Source organism: Anabrus simplex, chromosome 1, assembly GCF_040414725.1.
Source record: "Anabrus simplex isolate iqAnaSimp1 chromosome 1, ASM4041472v1, whole genome shotgun sequence".
NCBI classification, from domain to species: domain Eukaryota; kingdom Metazoa; phylum Arthropoda; class Insecta; order Orthoptera; family Tettigoniidae; genus Anabrus; species Anabrus simplex.
Genome location: NC_090265.1, coordinates 152,606,231 through 152,631,258, shown reverse-complemented (window position 1 = coordinate 152,631,258; position 25,028 = coordinate 152,606,231). Strand labels below are relative to the sequence as shown.

Here is a 25,028-nt window from a genome sequence, read left to right as displayed (position 1 = left end):
CGTATGCAACAGATACATCGATAAAAGCCACCCCTGTGATCTTATGATTTTTGTGTCCATCTTCGATATACTGTGTCAGATGGAGGACTTGTGAAGTACAACTTTTTCCTTTTCGGAATCCTGCTTGCTCTGGGATGATAAGTGGTCTTTCAAGGATCATCCGTTCTAGGATATTATACAGAGATCTTTAATTTTCCGGATCGTTTGGGTCTTTTCCTGGCTTGAGAATTGCTATTACTCTGGTTTTCCTCCACACATGTGGTAACTTGCAGGTGTTTATACAGTTATTGTACAGTTATAGTAAACATTGTTTAGCAACAGGTCCAAATTGCTTAATTTGCTCAATACACATTTCATCTAGGCCGGCAGCCTTACTATTCTTACACTGATTTATTGCTCTATTCAGCTCAGATAAAGTAAAAGGTTTAGTGAGTGTATCAGTCTCCTGCTAATAATCCGTCTCATTTCCCTTATTCTGAAGTCGACATGGATATGATGGTCGTCCATTTTGTAGAAGTTGATGTGCTATTTGGTTTGCTGTGACAATGGAATGTGTTGAAGTTTTGTTAGGATCACTACTGAGTCGTCTAAGTAATCGCCAAGATTTTTGACTACTCCTACCAATGTCAATATCTTCCATCAATCTTAACCACTGTGCCCGTTTTACTTCATAAATAGAAGAAATTACTTGTACCATTGCTGAAAGGTTTTTCTTCGAATAGTTTATGATACTCTGTCAGGGGGGCAGAGGTTTCCTGAGTTAGACCTTGTATGTAGTTTGTTCTACATCCTCTAGGGATTGTAGCTCTTGAACACTCCCGTATGATATTATTGAACTGTTGATATGGTTCTGGAATTGGATTGAGTGGTTTGATCTTCTCGTCCAGTAAGTTGGTGAATCTTTCCCAGTTGGCTTTAAAAAAATTATATCTCCTTTTAAAGTAGACCTCTTGAGGTCTAATGGCAGCTACCAGTTGACACATTATTGGGCGTTGCTGTGTATTCGGAATAGGAGCACATACAGATTTAACGCATTGATGCGCCATCTTCTCGCTCACAAATATTAAGTCTGGATTATAGCCCCGCTTCCATCTACCACTGTTAAAAGAAGAGCTTGCTATCATGGATAAGAGACAGCTAGTGTTCCTCAGCCTACTCTCGTTGTCTTGTTCATAGCCCCAAACACTGCTATGGCTGTTGAAGTCTCCAATGAAGAGAGATAGTTTCTGGTCATTGAGATTGTTAGGAGGCATGAATGAAAATGTTAAATTAGGAGGTTTATAGATGGAAACTATAACCGCATTGCTCAATTCCACTGCGATTAATTCTATATAATTTTCTTCTGTAATTGATGTGGAGAGTATCTGGAGATCTGGCTTGATGAAGATTGCACTAACATATCGTCCATGCGGTCTCTCTACTGCCAATTTCATACCTGGTATTCTAGGACGTGGTTGGTGTACATCCCTGTGATTTTCCTGTACACATACTGCATCACAGTTTGGTGTTTCGCAAAGTTCTTGTAAGAGCTGTTGTTTACAAGTTGGCACACCTTCTATGTTCATAGATATGATGGTAATTTTTGGTTCTGAAAAGAACCTTTCCCGACTTATAATGTCATTATATAGTAATAGATGTTACTTCTGAATTGGAAAGATCAGCCGGTGTAACACCTCACCATTGCCCAGGGAACGCCCGAATGTAAATCATACATACTTCGGGGAGGCTCTTTTCGATTAATGTAATGTTATTGATTTTTGACTCCCCACTAACTACTTTTGACGGATTTCAGAAATGCTGGGTTGCCGGAATGTAGTACCGCAGAAGAACTTTTACGTGCCAGTAAATCTACCGACACGAGGTTGACGTATTTGAGCACCTTCAAATACCACCCGACTGTGCCAGGATCGTACCTACCAAGTTTGGATCAGAAGGCCAACGCCTTAACTGTCTGAGCTACTCAGCCTGGCAGTGAGAATCGAACCCACCATATCCCGAATGCAAACTCATATTTTTGTGACCCAAACCGCATGGCCAGCTCGTTCGGTTCACTCTAAATCACACCTCTAGTCTAAATTTCTGACGATCCACCATTTCTAGAGAAAGTACGCTATTAGTTAGAGACTGTGGTTTACGTAACACAGCTATGTGTTTGGAGGGATGTTCTCATCTTGAAACGAGTTTTGTAAGATCGTTTTAATAAGCTAATGCTTTCTTCATCACGATTATTTCAGTGTCTGTGTCAAATTTAGCTCTTTAGTTTGCCGTGAAACTTCAAAGCAATAAGACAACGTTCTTCCCATGCTGGATATATACGACTATTTTGTTGACACATTTAGCAAACTTGAAGCAATTTCTCATTAAATAGCAAATTATATTTAATTCAGTTCGTTATCATCATTTTGTATGAGTGAATAGATGCGGTCTCTGATCTCCATTTAGTATTCAGGACATTACATCAAGCTAATTACGTGACATGGTATATCTAGGCTGTGTTTATGTTTAAAGCACTTCACTCCCCATTGAAGCCGGGAGTTTCCTTGATCATAATGTTGCAGATAGTAGGCTATTAGTTCTTTGTAATGAATAATAATAAGTCAATGAATGAGTTTATTATGAAGTTCATCGGCTTTGGGTGGAAATTAAAATACTGATATGGATTTACTTATACTATAGGAGTCAAAAATATTACATGTCACAAGCAATGACGTAAGAATATGTACATTGTTTTGACTTCATAATATATACTGCAGATTTAAAATACATGGGAAATGAAATTATTTTTTTTAGTAACCGGACTGTCCGACTCGTTGGCTGAATGGTCAGCGTACTGGCCTTCGGTTCAGAGGGTCTCGGGTTGGATTCCCGGCCGGATCGAGGATTTTAACCTTTATTGGTTAATTCCAATGGCCCGAGGGCTGGGTGTTTGTGCCGTCTCCAGCATCCCTGCAACTCACACACCACATATAACACTATCCTCCACCACACTAACACGCAGTTACTTACGCATGGCAAACGCCGCCCACGCTCATCGGAGGTTCTGCCTTACAAGGGCTGCACTCGGCTAGAAATAGCCACACGAAATTATTATTGTTATTATTAGTAGCCGGACTGAGTAGCTCAGGCGGTAGAGCGCTGGCCTTGTAAGCTCAAGTTGGTGGGTTCGGTCTCGGCTCAGTCCGGTGGTATTTGAACGTGTTCGAAATCGTCAGCCCCGTGTCGGTAGATTCACTGGCACGTAAAATAACTCCTACGGGACAACATTTCGGTACCTTGGCGTCTTTAAGAACCATAGAAGTAATTAGTGGGACGTAAAACTATGTATTATTATTATTATTATTATTATTATTATTATTATTATTATTATTATTATTATTATTATTATTATTTGTCAAGTGAACGTCTTCAAACCTCTAAAATGCACAGTAAATCCAATATAAATGCCATAAATAACTCGTAAATTTGTTATCATTCTAAGTGTTGTAAAGATACGATTATGCAAATTCGAATGTGACACCGTTTAATGAAGAGCTGTTTTTACGCCGTTAATATCTCTTAACCAATCTTATTCTAAACCAGCTGTTGTTTACCTGTCGTTGACTGGTCAGTTTTTGTAATTGCAGCAGTAATGCCATCTTGCGGAGATGAGTGACAGCAGAAGCGATATGTAACACCTCACCTAACAACAGTCAGTGTAATATTATATGTTGATGACTTCTTGAAGCTTTGGGCGTTATAGACCATTACATCACATTTTCTTTTAGTTCAGCGATATTAGAGTAATCGTGGCCTAGGCTTTCAACCCTCCCATTCATCGAGTGATCTTGTTTCTATTTTCATTTCAATAGTAATATTAATTATCTTTGTGATCAACAGGGGCTAATGACCACGTGGTTTTGCTACTTTTAAAACAGTCACAGCAGCAGCCACCACCATCACCACTCAGTTCGTTGTCATGACTACCGAACAATATTTCCATATCAAGGATGGCCGGCGCTGACAGATATGGAAATAAAATCTAAAAACGTGAATATCTCCATTATTATAGGTAGTGCGATAAAACCACACCCCAGTCGCTTAAGTGCGGCCAGTATCCAGTATTCGGGAGATAGTGGGTTCGAACCCCACTGTCGGCAGCCCTGAAGATGGTTTTCCGTGGTTTCCCATTTTCACACCAGGCAAATGCTGGGGCTGTACATTAAGGCCACGGACGCTTCCTTCCCACTCCTAGCCCTTTCCTGTCCCATCGTCGCCATAAGGCCTATCTGTGTCGGTGCGACGTAAAGTAACTTGCAAAAAAAAAAAAAAAAAAAAAACCTACATCCAATTTAAAAGATTTAAATGGAATATTGGATAAATTTGTGATGTATGCCAAACCAAACCCCATGGCACTACAGCCCTTGAAGGGCCTTGGCCTACCAAGCGACCACTGCTCAGCCCGAAGGCCTGCAGATTACGAGGTGTCGTGTGGTCAGCACGACGAATTCTCTCGGCCGTTATTCTTGGCTTTCTAGACCGGGCCCGCTATCTCACCGTCATATAGCTCCTCAATTCTAATCACGTAGGCTGAGTGGACCTCGAACCAGCCCTCAGGTCCAGATGAAATCCCTGATCTGCCCGGGAATCGAACCCGGGGCCTCTGGGTAAGAGGAAGGCACGCTATCCGTACACCACGGGGCCGGCTCTTTTGTTATATATACTATTTTCAATTATTTACTATTTTGCTTTACGTCGCAGCGACACACACAGATCTTACGAAGAAGATGGGATAGGAAAGGGCTAGGAGTGGCTAGGAAGCGACTGTGGCCTTGATTAAAGTACAGCCACAGCATTTTCCTGGTGTGAAAATGGGAAACAATGGAAAACCATCTTCAGAATTGTCGACAGTGGGTATACACGTTTTAGATTAAACTAATATTTCCGGAGATATTTGGAACTTTGTGAAAAATGTAATAATCACGAAAATCACCGTTATTATTCTTTTCACTATGAAGAATGTATACGCATAAAAGATATGAAATATTTTGTAAAAGTTTTATTATTTGCAGTTTTTGGATGGTGGTAATATTAATAGAGACATTTTCCATCATCCTCGATGTTTTAGATATTGAATCTGATTTAAATTCATGAAACCAAGTAGAATAGAATAGAATAGAATAGAATAGAATAGAATAGAATAGAATAGAATAGAATAGAATAGAATAGAATAGAATAGAATAGAATACTCCCATCCTCTGGCTCCGGATTGCCTGAAACTAGGGAGAGAGCACTCTATTATTGCAATTCATTAAAGTTCAATACATGGATTTTTATTTTTCTCTTACAATTATTTGACTATTTGTACATTACATCTAATTTATTTTGTTCTAGACGTTAACAATGCTATATAGTATAGAACAACATGTATCTTATAGACATGATACTGTATAGGCTTTTGGGCTTATGCCGTGTCAAGAAAATAAGGTGAAATTCTTTACGTTTCGCAGAGAACTGTGCTCTGCGTCATCAGAAGAAAATTTCGACTGTCCACGAGAAAGGCTTCTTAAACAATGACTTTTTGAAATTTACACGTTATAATAGAAGTGGAAATGGTACGTTCATTCGTCACCAGATGGCTCCCGGACGTGGCACAGCGTAGTGCTCGAAGCGGAAGCTGACCGAACCATCAGAATCAGTCCAAGACGATCACATAACATGTGTACGTAACATATGCCATTGACAGGTGTATGACATTGACACAAGCTTGGTATGAAACATCTAGCGATGAGCGCTAGCCTTGTGCCACATCCGGGGAGCCATCTGGTGACAAATGAACGTACCATTTCCACTTCTATTATAACGTGCAAATTTCAGAAAGTCATTGTTGCATTTCTCGTGGACAGTCAAGATTTTCTTCTGATGACGCAGAGTTCAGTTCTCTACGAAACGTTAAGAATTTCACCTTATTTTCTTGACACGGCATAAGCCCAAAAACCTACACAGTATCATGTCTATAAGTACGGGCCGTAAATCCATCAATGGTAACATGTATCTTCCCCTTCCTTAGCTTATTTAGAGTTACTTTTGTGTCACAGTCAACGGCCGTAGCCGTGTAGAAACACCGGATCCCATGAGATCTCCGAAGTTAAGCAACATTGGGCGTGGTCAGGAGTTGGATGGGTTGCCACGCGCTGTTGGGGTGGGGGGTAAGGGAATGGAGGAGCGGAAAGGAACTGGCCACCCCACCGCACGTAAACTCCTGCTCAGGAACACCTCTGCGGAGGTTCGGACCTGCCTTCCGGCAGAATTACCCTTACCTTACCTTTGTGTCACAAGTCGTATGGTGAATCCTATCATTACAACATGCCTTATGACTGAATTGAATGAGTGCATAACTGCTTGAGTTGGTAAATGGAGGGTTTAATGCATGAAAACAGGCATAATATTCTTTGCCTAAATTTGCTTTGTCCACGGAGACAATCCATACTGGTGGGAAAAGTTGAGTTCATCTTCTATTACAGTTTTTTCCACAGCACAGTAGGGCCGCTGGTGGGGTCTGTGTAGCACATTTGGACTTGGCTCAGTTTTACGGCCGGATCCCGTGCCGAGAAATTTATTCGCTATTGCGTATTTCTGTGGCGGTTGGCAGTGTGGTACGTTGTGTGTGTATGAAGAGGCGCGTAGATTTAAGACAAACATCCAAACCCCGAGCCAGGACAATAAACCAGATGCCGCTAAAATTCCTGACCCGGCCGGGGATCGAACCCGGAACCCTCTGAACCGAAAACCTGAACACTGATTATTTATCCAAGGAGTCGGATAAATAAATAAATAAATAAATAAACACGGCCACCACCATGGTGTAGGCCTAACGAGCTCTTCTTTTACTCAGACCGCGTGAGTTGGCCATGCGGTTAGGGGCGCGCAGCTGTGAGCTTGCATCCGGGAGATAGTGGGTTCGAACCCCACTGTCGGCAGACCTGAAGATAGTTTTCCATGGTTTCCCATTTTCACATCAGGCAAATGCTGGCGCTATACCTTAATTAAGGCCACGGCCGCTTCCTTCCCACTCCTAGATCTTTCCTATCCTATCGTCGCCACAAGACCTATCGGTGTCGATGCGACGTAAAGCAAATTCTTCTTTTACTCAGAGGTCCTGTGTTCGATCTTCGGTTCGAACAAAGATTTTATGCTGAAAGGGGTTCACTCAGCCTTGTGAGGACAACTGAGGAGCTGCCTCAAATAGGAGGCAGTCGACCTGGTCAGGAAGGTCACTGGCCATATGACTCTCTAACTGGCTGAGCAGCTGGCGTCTTGACAAGTAATTAATTAATAGTCTGTATGTGCCACAGGTTTGAAACACAAACAAAGAAGATTGAGAAAAGTTCAGTTTAATCCAGAAAATATGTTTCGAGATAGTACATAGAGGGCCGGGACGTCTGGCAACAGTCCCCTTTCAATCAGCCGTATAGGTCGTCGTGATGGTGATCATTGTTTTAAAAAGAAATACAACTGGGCAACCATCCTTCATTACCAACAATCAGAGAAATAAATGGAAGAGATTCGACACTTGGAAGAATGAAAAGGACCACGAAGCGCATGGAAATGAAAGGCTACTCAAGCTTCGCAAACCTAATTCCGTCAGAGTCGGAAGAGAACAAGAGGTGACCAAGGATATTCGAATAGGAGAGAAGAAAGTGAGGAGCTTGGTACAAGTACGAAGAAGGAGTATTAGACTCAGGTAGACGCCCCGCGGCCGACAATTCTCGCTCCGTAGTTGAGAACCCCTGAGGTTCCCCTTTCAGGCACCTCATACGACGGACAGAGGATACCGTGGACGTATTCCACCACCCCCACCCACTCAGACATTGATTGGAGGTATGGATCGTGTATCTATAAGCACGCATTAAGGAAATGGCGGGTTCGAACCTCACCGTCGGCAACCCTTAATGTAGTTTTCCGTATTTTCCATTTTTTCACCAAACAGATAGCTCCCTCTGTGGAACAGTGGTAGAGTATCGATCTCCGGATCCCATTATCACGGGTTCGAACCCGGAGGAGATAGTCAGGTTTTTGAAGGGCGGATATGAGTCCATTCGACACTCCATACTGGGCGAGTTGGCCGTGCGGTTAGGAGCGCGCAACTGTGAGCTCGCATCCGGGAGATAGTGGGTTCGAACCTCACTGCCGGCAGCCCTGAAAATGGTTTTCCGTGGTTTCCCATTTTCACACCAGGCAAATGCTGGGGCTGTATCTTAATTAAGGCCACGGCCACTTCCTTCCCATTCCTAGCCTTTCCTGTCCCGTCGTCGCCATAAGACCTATCTCTGTCGGTGCGACGTAAAACAAATAGCGACACTCCATGTTGTACGATGTCGGATTGTAAATGATCTCTGGTGACACATTTGGTGTTTACCAGACAAAATTCATTAAAACTCAACCATAGACGCCCAAGAGCAATTCTGCTTACTTTGCCATCTGGTAGGCCGAGAGTAATACGAAACGTCGAAATTGACGACTATGCAACCAGAGGGCGTCAAATTAAAATTCCTGCACACGATAGCTGAGGCCGTACTATTTGTATTAACCCTTTACTGCATAGTGTTACCATGCTCCACTTATGTAAGTGAATGCAGATTGCGAACAGAAGCAGTTAAATTTATTTAACACATTCAATGTACAGTCAGAAACCTCCATGGCTCAGGCGGCAGCGCGCTGGCCTCTTGCCGCTGGGTTCCGTGGTTCAAATCCCGGTCACTCCATGTGAAATTTGTGCTAGACAAAGCGGAGGCGGGACAGGTTTTTCCTCCGGATACTCCGGTTTTCCCTGTCGTATTTCATTCCAGCAACACTCTCCAATATCATTTCATTTCATCTGTCATTTATTCATCATTGTCCCAGAGGAGTGCGACAGGCTTCGGCAGCCGGCACAATTCCTATCCTCGTCACTAGATGGGGGGCTCCATTTATTCCATTCCTGATCCTGTCAAGTGACTAGAAACAGACTGTGGATTTTCATTTCAATGCACAGTCATATGGCATTTGCTAGTTGCTTTACGTCGCACCGACACAGATAGGTCTTATGGCGACGATGGGACAGGGAAGGGCTAGGATTGGAAAGGAAGCGGCCGTGGCCTTAATTACGGTACAGCCCCTGCATTTGCCTGGTGTGAAAATGGGAAACCACGGAAAACCATTTTCAGGGCTACCGACAGTGGGGTTCGAACCTACTATCTCCCGAATACTGGATACTGGCCGCACTTAAGCGACTGCAGCTATCGAGCTCGGTGATGCCTTTTTGTAAATCATAACAGACGACCAAACAGCCCTACAACCAAAGGTACATCTACCACCCCGTCAACATCCACGCGTAACAACGTCCGTTTATTTTCCGTGGGCCCTCTCCATCACATTACCACAGGCTTCAGGAATACCTCTGGCTCAACCTCCAAGACATTGCCGACCTACGGTTGTGGATGTATACTTACGCCTTGCAATACGTACCCATAGTCAGTAGGCAGTAATGATTGGTCTTTGAATGTTAAAAGCTTAGAGTAAAATCGCAAAAAATCGTATATATACTGCATTATGGCAAAGCACGTCACATACGAGCCTTAAGGTATAGCCCCAGTTAAGAATTGTTCGTAAATTTAAAACACTGAACGCAGCCAGACGGCGTCAAATAAAAATGGCTACACACGACAGCTGAGACGTACTATCAAGGGTACAGATCTCTGCACATTGTTATGAGGGTATTTAGGGGCTGTAGTAAGGATGTAAAGGAGAGGGTATATAAGTCTCTGGTAAGACCCCAACTAGAGTATGGTTCCAGTGTATGGGACCTTCACCAGGATTACTTGATTCAAGAACTGGAAAAAATCCAAAGAAAAGCAGCTCGATTTGTTCTGGGTGATTTCCGACAAAAGAGTAGCGTTACAAAAATGTAGCAAAGTTTGGGCTGGGAAGAACTGGGAGAAAGGAGACGACTGAGTGGTATGTTCCGAGCTGTCAGCGGAGAGATTGAGTGGAATGGCATTAGTAGACGAATAAGTTTGAGTGGCGTCTTTAAAAGTAGGAAAGATCACAATATGAAGATAAAGTTGGAGTTCAAGAGGGCAAATTGGGGGCAATTATAGGAAGGGGAGTTAGGGATTGGAATAACTTACCAAGGAAAATGTTCAATAATTTTCCAATTTCTTTGCGATCATTTTAGAAAATGCTAGGAAAACAACAGATAGGGTATCTGCCACCTGGGCGACTGCCCTAAATGCAGATCACTAGTGAATGATCATTATTAACAGACAAATGCCGGGACTGTACCTTAATTGGAGCCACGGTCACTAACTTCCCAGTACTAGACCGTGCCCTTCCTAGCACCGCCGGAAACCTAACTGCGTTAGTGTGGCATTAAACCTGGAGCAAAAAATTAAATCCTCTTCAAACTGCTGTTGAGGAAATATGACAATTTGCCTCAGGCGTGGAAGGGTATATCGTACATTCTCTTCAGCTTCTTCATGTCACTATGATGTACAAATCATTAAGGAAATGTCTGGAGTGTGAGGAAGTATTATGCAACCTCACTGGCGCTATTGTGTTCTGGCTGTCAGAGTGCACCGCATGGTGCGAACAGCTGATAGAATAGAGGTCGGCCCAGCATAAAGCTGAGTACCCACACAGTTCGGCTTTCACTCTCTGACCAACATCAAGCAGGACCAGTTCCTCGCCTGCTCTCTGGGACTTCACATCTTCTCCGAACAACCAGGTAACTACTCCAACAACTTATGCATGCCCTGTCGTTACTGTTCAATTATGACTGAAACACTACAACAAATATTTCACTGAAATCCTATTTTATCAATTGACCATTCAAGAACAAAATGACATTAGCCATGCAGGATAGAAAAGGGTAATATTTATGCTTTCAGAAGGGCATTCCTTGAAAATAGAGAACCAAGAAAGTCGGATGGCATTTCGGTCACAAGGACAGTTTTGGAGAAAAATAGTCATGTATATATAATACTGTATTTGATCAGTGAACACTTTTCTATTAGATCTCAAATATATTTCTAAACTTTTTTCTGAACAATTTATTTTCATTTGAGTTGTGTTAGTAATATCGCCGATATCCGAACCCAGGCCATTCGATTAAGGAGCCCAGTGGCTTGACCAATGTGCCAGAGCACTCCACTAGCGTAACTGCTCTTAGGAAATCAAAGGGAAATAAGTAAAGGAAATAAATTTAGATGAATATTTATAAATACAGTACAAACTGCTTCAGGGAAGAACTGTCCGATGACAGCCAATGTGGATATTTAGTCATTTAATAAATAAATAAATAAATAAATTAGTTCGTTATCACTCCTTTGGAATTCCAAAACGCTACGAAACACTTCATGCAGGAACAACAACAACAACAACAACAACAACAACAACAACAACAATAATAATAATAATAATAATAATAATAATAATAATAATAATAATAATAATAATAATAATACACTCTGTATGCAAGGTGAAGAATTTTACCGCATAAAACTCTGAAAATGAATATGGCAGATCATGAATAGAACGTTTTGACATTTATCGGGTTGCACTTCGTTATTTAGAAATCATCTGTGTTTGAGCTTGATTCATAGAATTCCTATACAGTTGTTCAAGCATATTTCTGAACTCCCTTCGTGAACATTTTCGCTGTATTTGATTTTTCTTAGTAGATAATGTTACCAGTTCGAACCCATGACACTCTGATATGGGAGCCTACTTGCTACACCACCGTCTCAGGCCACCACCTAGCGTAACTACTCTTACTGAAAGCACGGTAAGGGAATTATATTAAACAAATACGATTTATAAAACATAGGGGAATTTGCTCATTTAGAATAAATGCATTCGTTATTTACCGGTCCTATCGTCTTCCAGAACACTGGGAGAGACACCTCATACAGCGAAATTATTATTATTATTATTATTATTATTATTATTATTATTATTATTATTATTAATAATACATTATTTACGCAATGTGAAAGATTTTACCTCATTGAACTCCTCTGAAAATAAACATGATAGGTAGTGGAAAAATTGAATTTACATTTATAGGGTTTCATCTTGTTATTTAGGAAACAGATTAAGCTACAGAAAACATACTGTAGCTGTAATGCTAACAAATAATAATAATAATAATAATAATAATAATAATAATAATAATAATAATAATAATAATAATAATAATAATAATAATAATAATAATAATAATAATAATAATAATAATAATAATAATAATAATAATAATAATAATAATAATGATAATAATAATAATATCATGAAAAGTAACTTGTCTGCTATCAACTTTTGTCACGTGAATAGCCATGTACACATTTTTACATCCATAGAATTGATGCGTTAAGTTTTAATCAGCACAAGCCTGTTATCATTCACATTCTTTGAAATCATTGAGGATGATGGTAGAGCTTGAGAACAAGTTCTCAGGATGACCCCAAAGCATCGGACCCCACTACATCCATGGAATTGACAAGCATTTCTCGCAAAAATGATCACGTGCGTATGCCTCAGGTAATGAGCATTAGTTCAAATGATACCACATCCGACACTCTTGTACAAATATGAAAGGGGTGTCGTTAATGAAAAAAGAATGCGCGTGAAAGAATTCAACGAACAATATTAACATTAAATTATTTCTTTCTAACTAATATCATTTAATCAGATAATTCATCACCTCAATTCTGCTGTTTTCTTGGATATTGTTAAATCAAATTATTCCTTTAACCTATACAACCATTCATACCACACAAAACTGCACACAGCTGTCGAAATTCCACATATTTTGACAACACTCTTTTTATCACATTTCTACATTGCATAACGAATGTTACGTATTCTTAATGTGTGTAACAAATTAGCGTATTTTATTTGATATAGTACGTACACTATTTCTCTAGATACCAGTCACTAATCCTGCTTTGTGAACTCCAATATCTTCTTCTTCTTCTTCTTCTTCTTCTCCTTCTTCTTCTTCTTAATCTGTTTACCCTCCAGGTCGGACTCAGCGAGGGATCCCACTTCTACCGCCTCAAGCGCAGTGCCCTGGAGTTTCCAATATCTTACTAGAGAGAAATAGTACTCATTGTTCAAGGTCAAGATAAAGGTAGTACTTGTCTTAAGAGAAACTGAAGCGGGTGATCTTTACTTTAGCGATTATTTTCATAAAAATTATAACTCTACGCGTATTTGATATTACAGTGTATCCACAGAAATTGAAGAAGTGCGTAGAAGGGTCGAAGTAGGCCCTACAAATTTCGTACAGTTCGGGGCGAAGCTCTGCGTCAGGTCAAGCCTGGGAATGTCAGAAACGGCATGAGGGATAATTCGTTTAATTTTTTTCCGCAAATGATCTCCATTCCTTAACAGTTCAGAGACTGGACACTGAATGTTGTTTACGAAACGTGTTCGAACTCTCGTCCTCCATATTCAATGCAGACTTGCCCTGGCGCATACGTTCCTTTTCGAAAGTTGCTATACTTCAACTGCTGGATGGGCTACTTCAGTTTCTGTGCAACCTTTCGAAGCACCATGTATACCTTAATTTCGTACCATAAATAGAATATTTCTCTAGCCCGCCCGGTAGCCACGAGTTTTAAGGCGTGAAATCTGACATCGTGGTTAGCCGGTTCGTGTTCCGTTGATCGAAAAAGTATTCACCATCTGTTGACCGGCAGGGTAGGAGATGTGGAGGTATACAATTTCTAATCACTAGATTGCGTGCCAAAAGCCTGGATTCAGCTCGAAACCTCTCTGCAGTGCTCATATGGAGCGAGGATATGACGCTGTTGATGATGATTAATCCGTCGGATGGGGATGTTAAGACTTGGACAGACCCTTTGGTGTTATTCGACAGGAGTAGGCTATGTCTCGGCACCGTATTTCACCCTCTCCCTTCTCACTATCATATATCACATCATTCATTCCATCTATTTAAATCTCTGATGAGGGTGACTTAAGGAAGGGCATCCATTCGTAAAAATGCTACGAACCCCGAAGAGAAATGGGGCAAAGGTTAGAAACACATTCTCACACAGTCTAATGTTCCATCTTCTTCTCCTACCGTTTTCCTCACACTTGTGTGGTCACGGGTGTAAAGTGTGTCGCTCTGGCTCTGTTTTACGACTGGATGGCCTTCCTGACGCCAACCCTATGTGGCGGAATGTAATCACTATTGGGTGTTTCTGTGATGGTTGGTAATGTAGTATGTTGTCTGCATATGAAGAGGAAAGTTTTGAGACAAACACAAACATCCAGTCCCCGAGAGAGAAGAATTAATCATACGCGATTAAAATGCCCGACGTGGCCGGGTATCGAACCCGGGACCCTCTGAACCGAAAGCATCCACTCTGACCATTCAGCCAAGGAGTCGGACATTGTTCCGTCAATTTCCGGGACAAGAACGATATAATCATCAATATCAAATTGGATTTTAAAGACGATGCACGTACCAAAGCAATCTGTCTTAAATATCTGCATTCCATTTATGATGAATGCCAGCGTCGTGAGTATTTTCGTCCTGATTTGAAGTTTGGCATGAGGTTGAGTCAGTCTCATGAGGTCAATGGAAGAGCTGTCTGATGTGTATGTATGTATGTATGTATGTATGTATGTATGTATGTATGTATGTATGTATGTATGTATGTATGTATGTATGTATGTATGTATGTATGTATGTATGTATGTTTAGTCCTCAGCCCGAAGGCTGGTTGGATCCTCAACAGCTCTGCCATCAGCTGTCATAGATGGCCTAGGCATCACTGAAGAGGCGTCCTAGGGAAATAAGGAGTGAGGTAGTTTCCCGTTGCTTTCTTCACTGAGCCGGAAGTTGCTGTTACATATCAGTCTGCCAAGCCCACTGAAATGCATGCACCAACCGACCCTATGAACATTTTCACACCATTCATACCAGAGACTGGCTGCATAAGGAATGGGATTACTAGCATCGCTCATACCTCAGTCACTTTCATATTGTCAAAGCCAAGGATAAAGCTGAGACAGATCAATGAAAGTAACAAAATTGCTCTGATATGAGCAGAGATTGTCACAGGCTTCTCACCAAGGCGTCCGCAATATGAATCCCACTCAATGCATGTAGAATTTATGAACTTAAGAGAAATCTCGCTCATTTTCCACTTTGAACTCGATGTTTTGTTGTAATACGTTTTGAACTGTCACCGTAATGTTATAAACTTGCCTACATTGCTTCTGATGTGAGAAGCTGCATACTCTTGACATGATGGAGATGACTTTCTCTTCCTAATTCTAATAAGGAAAACAAAAGGATAGGGTCGAACCTTTCGAAGAATGAAGGTTTCGGAAGAAGAACAGAAAGGGCCACTAATGGTGTGAAAAGGAAAGACTCTCCAGGTCTCCCAAATCTTATAGCGTCGGGATAGGAAAGGGATAGTTAACGGAGGGAGGTGAAGTAAGAAAGATGAAAGTGAGGAACATGGCGTAATTAAATTGAAATAATGTCAAAGCTAGGAGGTCTATCCTAATTACTTCACCCTTCTAAGTTGGGAACTTTTGGAACCTCTGGAGAAAACCTTTAAATTTAATCAACAACCGGGCATAATCATTATAATATGTGAAAAAGTGCTAAAAGAAACGTTTTATAACAACAATAACAGCTGCGTGAGTGTCCGACTCGTTGGTTGAATGGTCAGCGTACTTACTTTCGGTTACGAGGGGCTCGGGTTCGATTCCCGGCCGGGTCGGGGATTTTAATCGCTTCTGATTAATTCTTCTGGCCCGGAGACTGGGTGTTTGTGTCCGTCCCAACACTCTCCTCATTATATTCAGACAACATAGCACACTACCAACCACCACAGAAACACGCATTAGTGATTACATCCCTCGATATAGGGTTGGCGCCAGGAAGGGCATCCGGCCGTAAAACAGGGCCAAATCTACATGTGCGACGCAGTTCGCACCCGCGACCCCACAGGTGTGGGAAAAAGCGGTAGGATAATAATAATAATAATAATAATAATAATAATAATAATAAGAAGAAGAAGAAGAAGAAGAAGAAGAAGAAGAAGGGTTGTGTGAGTAGGCTTCAACTTAGCAAACATTTCAAGGATGGGAATATGATACTCGCATCTTCAGCGCACAATGCCGGGCTGAGTGACTCAAACAGTTAAGGCGCTGGCCTTCTGACCCCAACTGGGCAGGTTCAATCCTGGCTCAGTCCAGTGGTATTTGAAGGTGCTCAAATATGTCAGCCTCGTGTCGGTAGATTTACTGGCACGTAAAAGAACTTCTGCGAGACTAAATTCCGGCACCTCGGTGTCTCCGTAAACCGTAAAAGAAGTTAGTGGGACGTAAAGTCAATAATATGAAATCTTTAGCACACCGTATAATAATCACAAATTGAGTTGTTTATGATATAGATAGGGGGTTCAGGGGGTTCAAACCCAACTGTCGGCAGGCCTGAAGACGGGTTTCCCCATTGTCACACCAGGCAAATTCTGAGGCTGTACGTTAATTAAGGCCATGGCCACTTCCTTGTTACTTCTAGCCCTTTCCTATCGTATCGTCGGTTTAACGTAAAACTAGTAAAAAAGAATGTTTATGGTGGAAATATGGTTACGTTAACACAAGGACGGTGGAAATTTTCGGAAGTGACGTTGGTCACGAATTAATATTGAAAACTATGATTATCTGAAGCCGTACCTCGTAGTGTAAACGACTGTGCATAATACACAATATTTTTTTAAATTTTTTTTCGCTAGTTGCTTTACGTCGCACCGACTCAGATAGTTCTTATGGCGACGATGGGACAGAAAATGGCTAGGAGTGAGAAGGAATCGGCCGTGGCCTTAATTAAAGTACAGCCCCAGCATTTGCCTGGTGTGAAAATGGGAAACCACGGAAAACCATTTTCAGGGCTGCCGATAGTGGGGTTCGAACCTACTATCTCCCGAATACTGGACACTGGCCGCAATTAAGCGACTGCAGCTATCGAGCTCGGTACACAATAATTTGCTAATGATCAGGATTATTTTCACACCAGGCAAATGCTGGTGCTGTGCCTTAATTAAGGCCACGGCCGCTTCCTTCCCATTCCTAGGCCTTTCCTGTCCCATCGTCGCCATAAGACCTATAAGTGTCGGTGCGACGTAAAGCCACTAGCCAAAAAAAAAAAGATCAGGATTGCAATGTTCAGAGAATATTTATACATATCAGGGCTAATACCAATATAAATGGTCCGTTATTGGACATTATACATTTTCCAGTTAACTCATTCCTGGTTGCCAGCGTTTCGCCCCAGTGTGCTAAGTTGGGCTCATCAGTTGGTAATTAGCTCACCCACCAAGACGCATGGCTAGTGCATACCATGGAGGCCACTGCGTAGGCTACTTGCAGCCACCGGCAGTGCTAATGCACTATGAGAGACTTTGTCTTATTACCAAAAATTAATGCCTGCTGGCCATCATCTGGTTCCTGTGCATCATCATAGGGTTTAGTCAATTAAGCTGTAACAGCTAAGTTGGTACCAATTTGGCTGGGGGCGGGGGAGTTATGTGAGGAGAACAGAGCAGGCAGGATAAGCTACCTTGGTGGATAATGGAATCGGCCATATGGAGTAAGATACGTAGAAGAGAACATAGTGATAATTAAAAATAGAGGATTATGGAGGTTATTAGTTCACTCACACAGACTTTCAGACTGAACGCGGAAGTATAATAATGTAAATGAAGACGTAATGTAATTTCCATTCATTCTTCATTATCGTTTTATAATCACGTATCATGAATACAACTCCGGCGGTGATTACTGTTTAAAGAGGAGGTACAACTGGGCAACCATACTCTCTTATCTCTAATCTGAAGGGAAAAATGGAAGAGTCCGACACTACGAAAAATAAAAGTATCGGGAACGAAAGGAAAGGAGCACAAAGGGCGTTACAGTGAAGGACATTCTAGGCCTCGCAAACTTAATACCGTCGGGATCGGAAGAGTACAAGATTTGACCAAGGGTGGTCACATAGGAAAGGTGAGCTTGAGGAAGTAATGCCATACTCATTAAGCGGCCCCGTAGTTTCCAACCCACGCTCCCAAGTTGAGGACCTCCTAGAGTTTCCCTTTAGTCTCCTCTCACGACAAGCAGGGGATACGGTAGATCTATTCTACCACTCTCACCCACAGAATGATACAGCGGAACTAGCCTTCGAGCTCACTCCATTAAAAACTCACGACATTTACTTTCAATTTCAATCATAATGTAGATAATATTACTATTTTCTACAAGAGATTGATTTTATTTCGTACTATTTCAAGGTCAGAGACATTAATATAATACAATACTGGATGGTACACCAGTGCAAGTGACAGGATATTACCAAAGACCTTTAATAATCACTGTAGGGGCTTACTTATCTCATGATGATATCATGTATCTCCAGTATTTTCGTATATAAATTAGTGCTAGTGCAACTTTCTGCAGAAGCGAAATATTTTATAATTCAGATTTTAGTATATTACAGTATTTATTATTAGACAACAGAAATGAAATTTTAATTCCACGAGTCTGCAGAGTAAATTACTTTTCCTAACATTTAAAAAATACAATCTCTTCATTCTCTATAATGTCCGACTCGTTGGCTGAATGGTCAGCGTACTGGCCTTTGGTTCAGAGGGTCCCGGGTTCGATTCCCGGGCGGGTCGGGGATTTTAACCTTCATTGGTTAATTCCAGTGGCCCGGGGACTGGGTGTTTGTGCTGTCCCCAACATACCTGCAACTCACACACCACACATTACACTATCCTCCACCACAATAACACGCAGTTACCTATACATGGCAGATGCCGCCCACCCTCATCGGAGGGTCTGCCTTACAAGGGCTGCACTCGGCTAGAAATAGCCACACGAAATTATTATTATTCTCTATAATAAGCGAGAACAATCCGTCAAATTGAAGGCTTCAATATGTTGAGACCCTGCTCTTCCATACAGTCATGATGGTGGTTTTATCGATTTAAGGAAAGAAAGAACAGGATTTCTTTCGAAACGAAGCTAAGAGAACAATGTCTTTTGAAATATCTGTAAGTTATCCGTAAGTTGGACACAGCAGACATGAAATTAGCGGGAATGACAGCTGGTACAAACAGATAGGAACAATAGAAGGAGGATACTCGGAAAGAGGAGATCAAGGCCAAGTTAGGAATGAACTAGATAGATGAATCTGTTCCTATAAACTGGCTTCAATGGTGGGGAAGGAGAGTTTACCTAAGAGTATAATGGACTCAGCCATGGAGGGTGAGGGAAGCAGGAATAGACGAAGACGACGATGGTTAGACTCTGTTTCTAAGATTTGAATTTAATGGGTACAGAACTAAACGAGGCCACAGAGCTTGTTACAAATAAAGGATCGTGAAAGCACATAGTTAATTCACACAGGCTTTAAGACTAATCGCTAAAAGGCATAACATTTTATAATGAAAATGAATGAAAAATGAAAACCTACAACCTGTTTTCCAGTCTTTGATCGGGTTAGGGATGTAATGAATGAACCATATAGGCTATTATTACAATGGGGTCGCCACTCCCAAGGTGATATTAATGACTGATAAATGCTATGAAATGATAATGGAGAGTGTTGCTGGAATGAAAGGTGACAGGGTAAACCAGAGTATCCGGAGAAAAACCTGTCCCACCTCCGCTTTGTCAAGCACAAATCTCACATGGAGTGACCGGGATTTGAACCACGGTATCCAGCGGTCAGAGGCCGATGCGCTGCCGTCTGAGCCACGGAGGCTCTATTGAAAATGAATATAAGTTATAATACTCGGTAAACGCATTACTTCACGCTTCATTGCTACACCACGCCTTTGTTCACTGTACAGAACGTCACAGACACCACTTCTCAGACGATTTACGACAGCACCGAGTGATTTGGCCGTGCGGTTAGGGCCGCGTGGCTGTGAGCTTGCATTCTGGAGATGGTGGGTTTGTATCCAACCGTCGACATACCTGAGTATGATTTTTCGTGGTTTCCCCATTCTCACACCAGGCAAATGCTGGGGTTGTGCCTTCACAATCGTAGCACTTTCCCATTCTTGTGTCGCCGAAATCCGTCGATGTGTCAGTGCGACGTTAAGCCACTAGGAACAAAGGAAAATTACGACAGTATTTTCACAAACGGTCAGTGGTAGCCAATAGTAAGTCGGCAGTGAGTGTTGGAGCTTGACACTGTGAATGTTGATAGTGTCTGTATGTTTCTTTTCGCGCACTGAAATGAATGTCATTTTTTTATTTTTGCTGTAATAATAATGATAAAATGTATAACTTTTTAATTTTGCAATTTAACATACGGAAGAGGATGTGATTTACGTTTATTATTATTATTATTATTATTATTATTATTATTATTATTATTAGGGGCTGCCTGGCCGAGGAGGTAAAGGCGTGCTCGGTTCATCCGGAAGGACGTGGGTTGAATCCCCGGCAGGAAGTCATAAAATTTAAGAAACGAGATTTCCACTTCCGGAGGTGCATATGGCCCTGAGGTTCACTCAGCCTACACCAAGAATGAGTACCAGGTTAATTCCTGGGGGCAAAGGCGGCCGGGCGTAGAGCTAACCACTCTACCCCATCATGTGCCGAGGTTAACAAAGGTGGAAGCCTTTACTTTCCACTCCTCCAAGGGCCTTCATGGCCTGTACGGAGGTAACTTTGCTTTGCTATTATTATTATTATTATTATTATTATTATTATTATTATTATTATTATTAAATACAGGATATACTTTTTTTCAGATAAATGTAGTACATGTAGTACCCTTCATTGACAAGACAATAACTTGCCATGTGCATGATTACAATTTTGTCGACCCCTGATATCGTTCCTGAGAGGTGCTCATGCCTTTCCCCTGTCAGCGCCTTGCCGTGGCGTATTCGCTTCGTGGCTCCTCTCTGGCACTTTGCAGTTTCATAATTGTTTGCGGTATTGTTGTTCTGGATTTGAGCTCTTCTTTCCAAGTATCAGGTTAAAATTCAGAGAGTAAAGACAGGTGAACAATGCATTTGAAACGTTTGAACAGACATATTGTAAATAATATTCTAAATAAATTCTGTCTTGATCGATGATCGTGTAAAACTAACCGTAAAAGAGATGCATCGACTTAATTTTTAGGCATCCTCTGAATATATCTGAACAACGTAAGATACTACTCGCCTTTAATACCAAGTCTCAAGAAAATCCACGTGCCAATTTCCCCGAGTTACTATAACAGAAAAACACACAGACCGACAAACAAACAAACAAACAAAAACCCACTCAACACGACATAGACCATAATTTGTCGTATCCGGTATAAACACCATGGATCAGGTTAATAATCAAGAAGTATAGACAGAAAAACTATTTTATATACGCAGACAGAAACTATCTTTGTGCTTTACCGCGTTATCCTTCTTCTTCTTTATCCGTTTACCCTCCAGGGTCGGTTTTTCCCTCGGACTCAGCGAGGGATCCCACCTCTACCACATCAAGGGCAGTGTCCTGGAGCTTCAGACTCTGGGTCGTGCGATACAACTGGGGAGGATGACCAATACCTCGCCCAGGCGGTCTCACATGCTATGCTGAACAGGGGCCTTGCGGGGGGATGGGAAGATTGGAAGGGATAGACAAGGAAGAGGGAAGGAAGCGGCCATGGCCTTAAGTTACATACCATCCCGGCGTTTCCCTGGAGGATAAGTGGGAAACCACGGAAAACCGCTTCCAGGATGGCTGAGGTGGGAATAGAACCCACCTCTACTCAGTTGACCTCCCGAGGCTTAGTGGACCCCGTTCCAGCCCTCGTACCACTTTTCAAATTTCATGGCAGAACCGGGAATCGAACCAGGGCCTCCGGGGGTGGAAGCTAATCACACTAACCACTACAACACAGAGGCGGCCCTCGTTATCCTATGATTGCATTTAATGAACTCTTTTCAGGCTCACCTCCATGTACCATTTTAATAAATATGCCAGCTCTCCTGCCATTTTAAAATCTCTGGCACTACCGGGATTCGAGCCCGGCCCACCGAGAACGGCAGGTAATAGTGCTAACCGTTATCTAAGGAGGCGGACTATTTCATACTGAATTCAGGAACTAGGGAAATCATTGTCATCGTATCAATATACTTAATCAGTATTCATTATGGAGGTCTCGCATGTCACTAGTCTTGTATTTCTTCTGCATTTTGCCTGTTATATTTGGTTAAATGAATAAAAAATAGCATCTATTTGGCTAGCATCTACTGACTAGTTCGAGTAGCTTCTTGAAGTACGTTGATGAAAAGCTAGTGTGAGATCCTAGGAAATTCTAGTTGATGCTAGCCATAGTTTCAGTGCCTTCTACCTTGCTAACAATAACATAACTTCATGCTAGATTTGTGCACTTACAAGCTTTTATTCACATCAATTTCTTCGCAAGAACTAGGAGCCTAGTAAACTCCAGAAAGGAATACGTATAAGTAGATATTGTAATCCACCAAAATGAAGTAAATGCTTGAAAACAACTTAAAATATGTACCTGCTAGTTTGTATTCACTCGATCCATTACGTTGACCGATACTGACCCGCAAAACAGTCCGCAATATCCTTCACACACACACACTTCCGTGCAGAAAATCGGGCCCCTTTCCGTAGATAAAATAGTGAGTTTTTCCCGTAATATTACCACATTCACTAACTTAACGGTTGACTCCACCCATCCCTTACTACTGACTGGCTTGAAACAAATCTGAAAAACAAAAACAAAATAAAACTGGTGAACAATGTTATGTTCGCGTCAGAAAGAGCATCCCTTAATGAAAAGTGTTATGATTGGAGTAAATAATTATAGAGGTGCGGGGTATTCCAAATATGATATGACATTGATATAATAATAATAATAATAATAATAATAATAATAATAATAATAATAATAATAATAATATGTTACATAACTTACAAAAATGAGGTACAATAATGAGCTACATTCACTTGTCTAAAAAATAACGGACACCATTCGAAAAAGGGGGACCGCTTCCTGTTGTCCCTTAAAAAATAATAATTTAGACACACTGTCCAATCGGATCTTTACCAACTTTCTGGATAAGAAGTCCAAAGGAGGTGAGAAAGGACTTACAAGAGGTGGGGATCATACGTGATGATATCCTGTAAAGTCATCATATTCGAAAGAAACTTGGAGGATGCCGTGGTTTCCAAAGAGAGCTCAAAATGAAAATAGGTACGAAGTGAACTGAAGAGAAAAAAGAAACTCGCCGAAAGAGAGATGTAATAAGACGAGCACCCAATCCCTAAACCAGAGGAGTTAAAACATATGCAGTTAAAAATTCTCGGCCTGGCCTAGAATCGAACCCGGGCCCCTCTGAACCCTAGATCGGTATGCTGACTATTCAGCCAATAATAATAATAATAATAATAATAATAATAATAATAATAATAATAATAATAATAATAATAATAATAATAATAATAATAATAATAATAATAATAAGAAGAAGAAGAAGAAGAAGAAGAAGAACTTACTCCCTCTTCATGGATTAGGCTAATAGTCTGTTCCGACCTCAGATTTCATTCCATCTCTTCATAGGACGACCAATATCTCTTCTTCCTGTAGGATCGTATTCCAGGGCAAGTTTTGGGATTCTGTTGTTATCCATCATCAGAACGTGGTTTTTCCAATTTATCCTGTTTTGGAATATTCTTTCATTCACTGAGAATATATTTAACTGTCGTTTTCTCTCTTCATTTCGTATTTTATCTTTTAGGGAGTATCCTTTCATTGATCTTAGGAATCTCATTTCAGATGATTGTACTTTATTCCTATAGCTAGTTGTGTTGTAACCAAGGTTGAAGTTCACAGAACACAACTTTTATTGTTTCACTTTATGATATTTACACAAATAACTGAAATTTATTTTGAAGCAAAAAGGAATATTGAATCTTGAGAAAAGTCTGTCTTTATACAATATGTACAGGTTTGCAGTCTTTATATACACTTCTATCTTGAAAAGATAGTCTTTGTGAATTGACACGTTGATAGTCGAGAACTATCTGGCACACTAACATAAATGTCTATGAGAGTCCTTGTTTGTTGAAGTGCCTGAATTCCTAAAAAGCAAGTTCAATTGATTGAAGAAATTCCACCTAGCGAAACTAAGGGAGCTTGCATATATTAGGGAATGAAAATGGCTTGTAAAAGAATTACGGAACATAGGCAGCGGAAACAGGTAAGGGAACGGTGACCAGAGGTGAAACCTCGTACTGCCAGAAATTCAGTCCACCTGGTCGAAGCACATTTTCAAGAGGAGTAGCCTCCGTGCTCGACGTAGGGTGTATTCTGGAGCTGGACACCGGGGCAAGTGGGCGAGGGAGCAGGAAGGGAGCTCCTATTTATAGTACACTCGATGGTCAGGCACGCGCACTGAGGGCTGCGCGTCGAAGCTAGCAGAATGATACACAGGCGCGCGTGCAGCTGGCCGGTGGAGCGAGAAAGGGAGCGCCGGACATACAACATGTTTTATCCACCCATGTCTCACTTCCATATAACAAAGTTGGTACAGCCATACTCTTATAGAATTTAAGTTGAGTATCTTCTCTTACTTTTCCTTTGGCGAATTGTCCCACACATATGTTGAAATCGATTAAGCTGCTTCTTTACCTCGTCATCACCATTAAAAGATGTCGGTAGATGCAGAGTGGGTTGTTGTCCCATATGCTCTGTACTCTGACCGGCCAACCGAGCAGAGGAAAGTTGGCCACGGCTCTACCATGGCTCTACGCCTCTGCATTCGGGAGACGGGCCTGGGGCACAGTGCCGGAGTTCACGCCTGGTCCCACCCGTCGGCTGTCCTGAGAATGTTTTTTTGTGGTTTTCCATTCTCCTGCACTAAGGCGAATGCTGGGACAGTTCGTAGTATAGGCCACGGCCGCCCAACCCCTCACCTTCTCCTCACATCTCCTTCACCGTAACAAATCTCCCGGCTTGA

At 41.5% G+C, this 25,028-nt stretch overlaps 1 protein-coding gene across 1 annotated transcript in view; it reads left to right on the top strand.

Moving 5' to 3' along the window:
- The first annotated feature begins 10,629 nt into the window (after nt 1-10,629).
- The window catches only part of LOC136885210 (clavesin-2), a 195,441-nt gene continuing 181,042 nt past the window's right edge, over nt 10,630-25,028 (top strand). The window contains exon 1 of the mRNA XM_067157638.2: nt 10,630-10,741. The gene's annotated coding sequence lies outside the window, so the exon portion shown is untranslated. The remainder of the gene's footprint in view (nt 10,742-25,028) is intronic.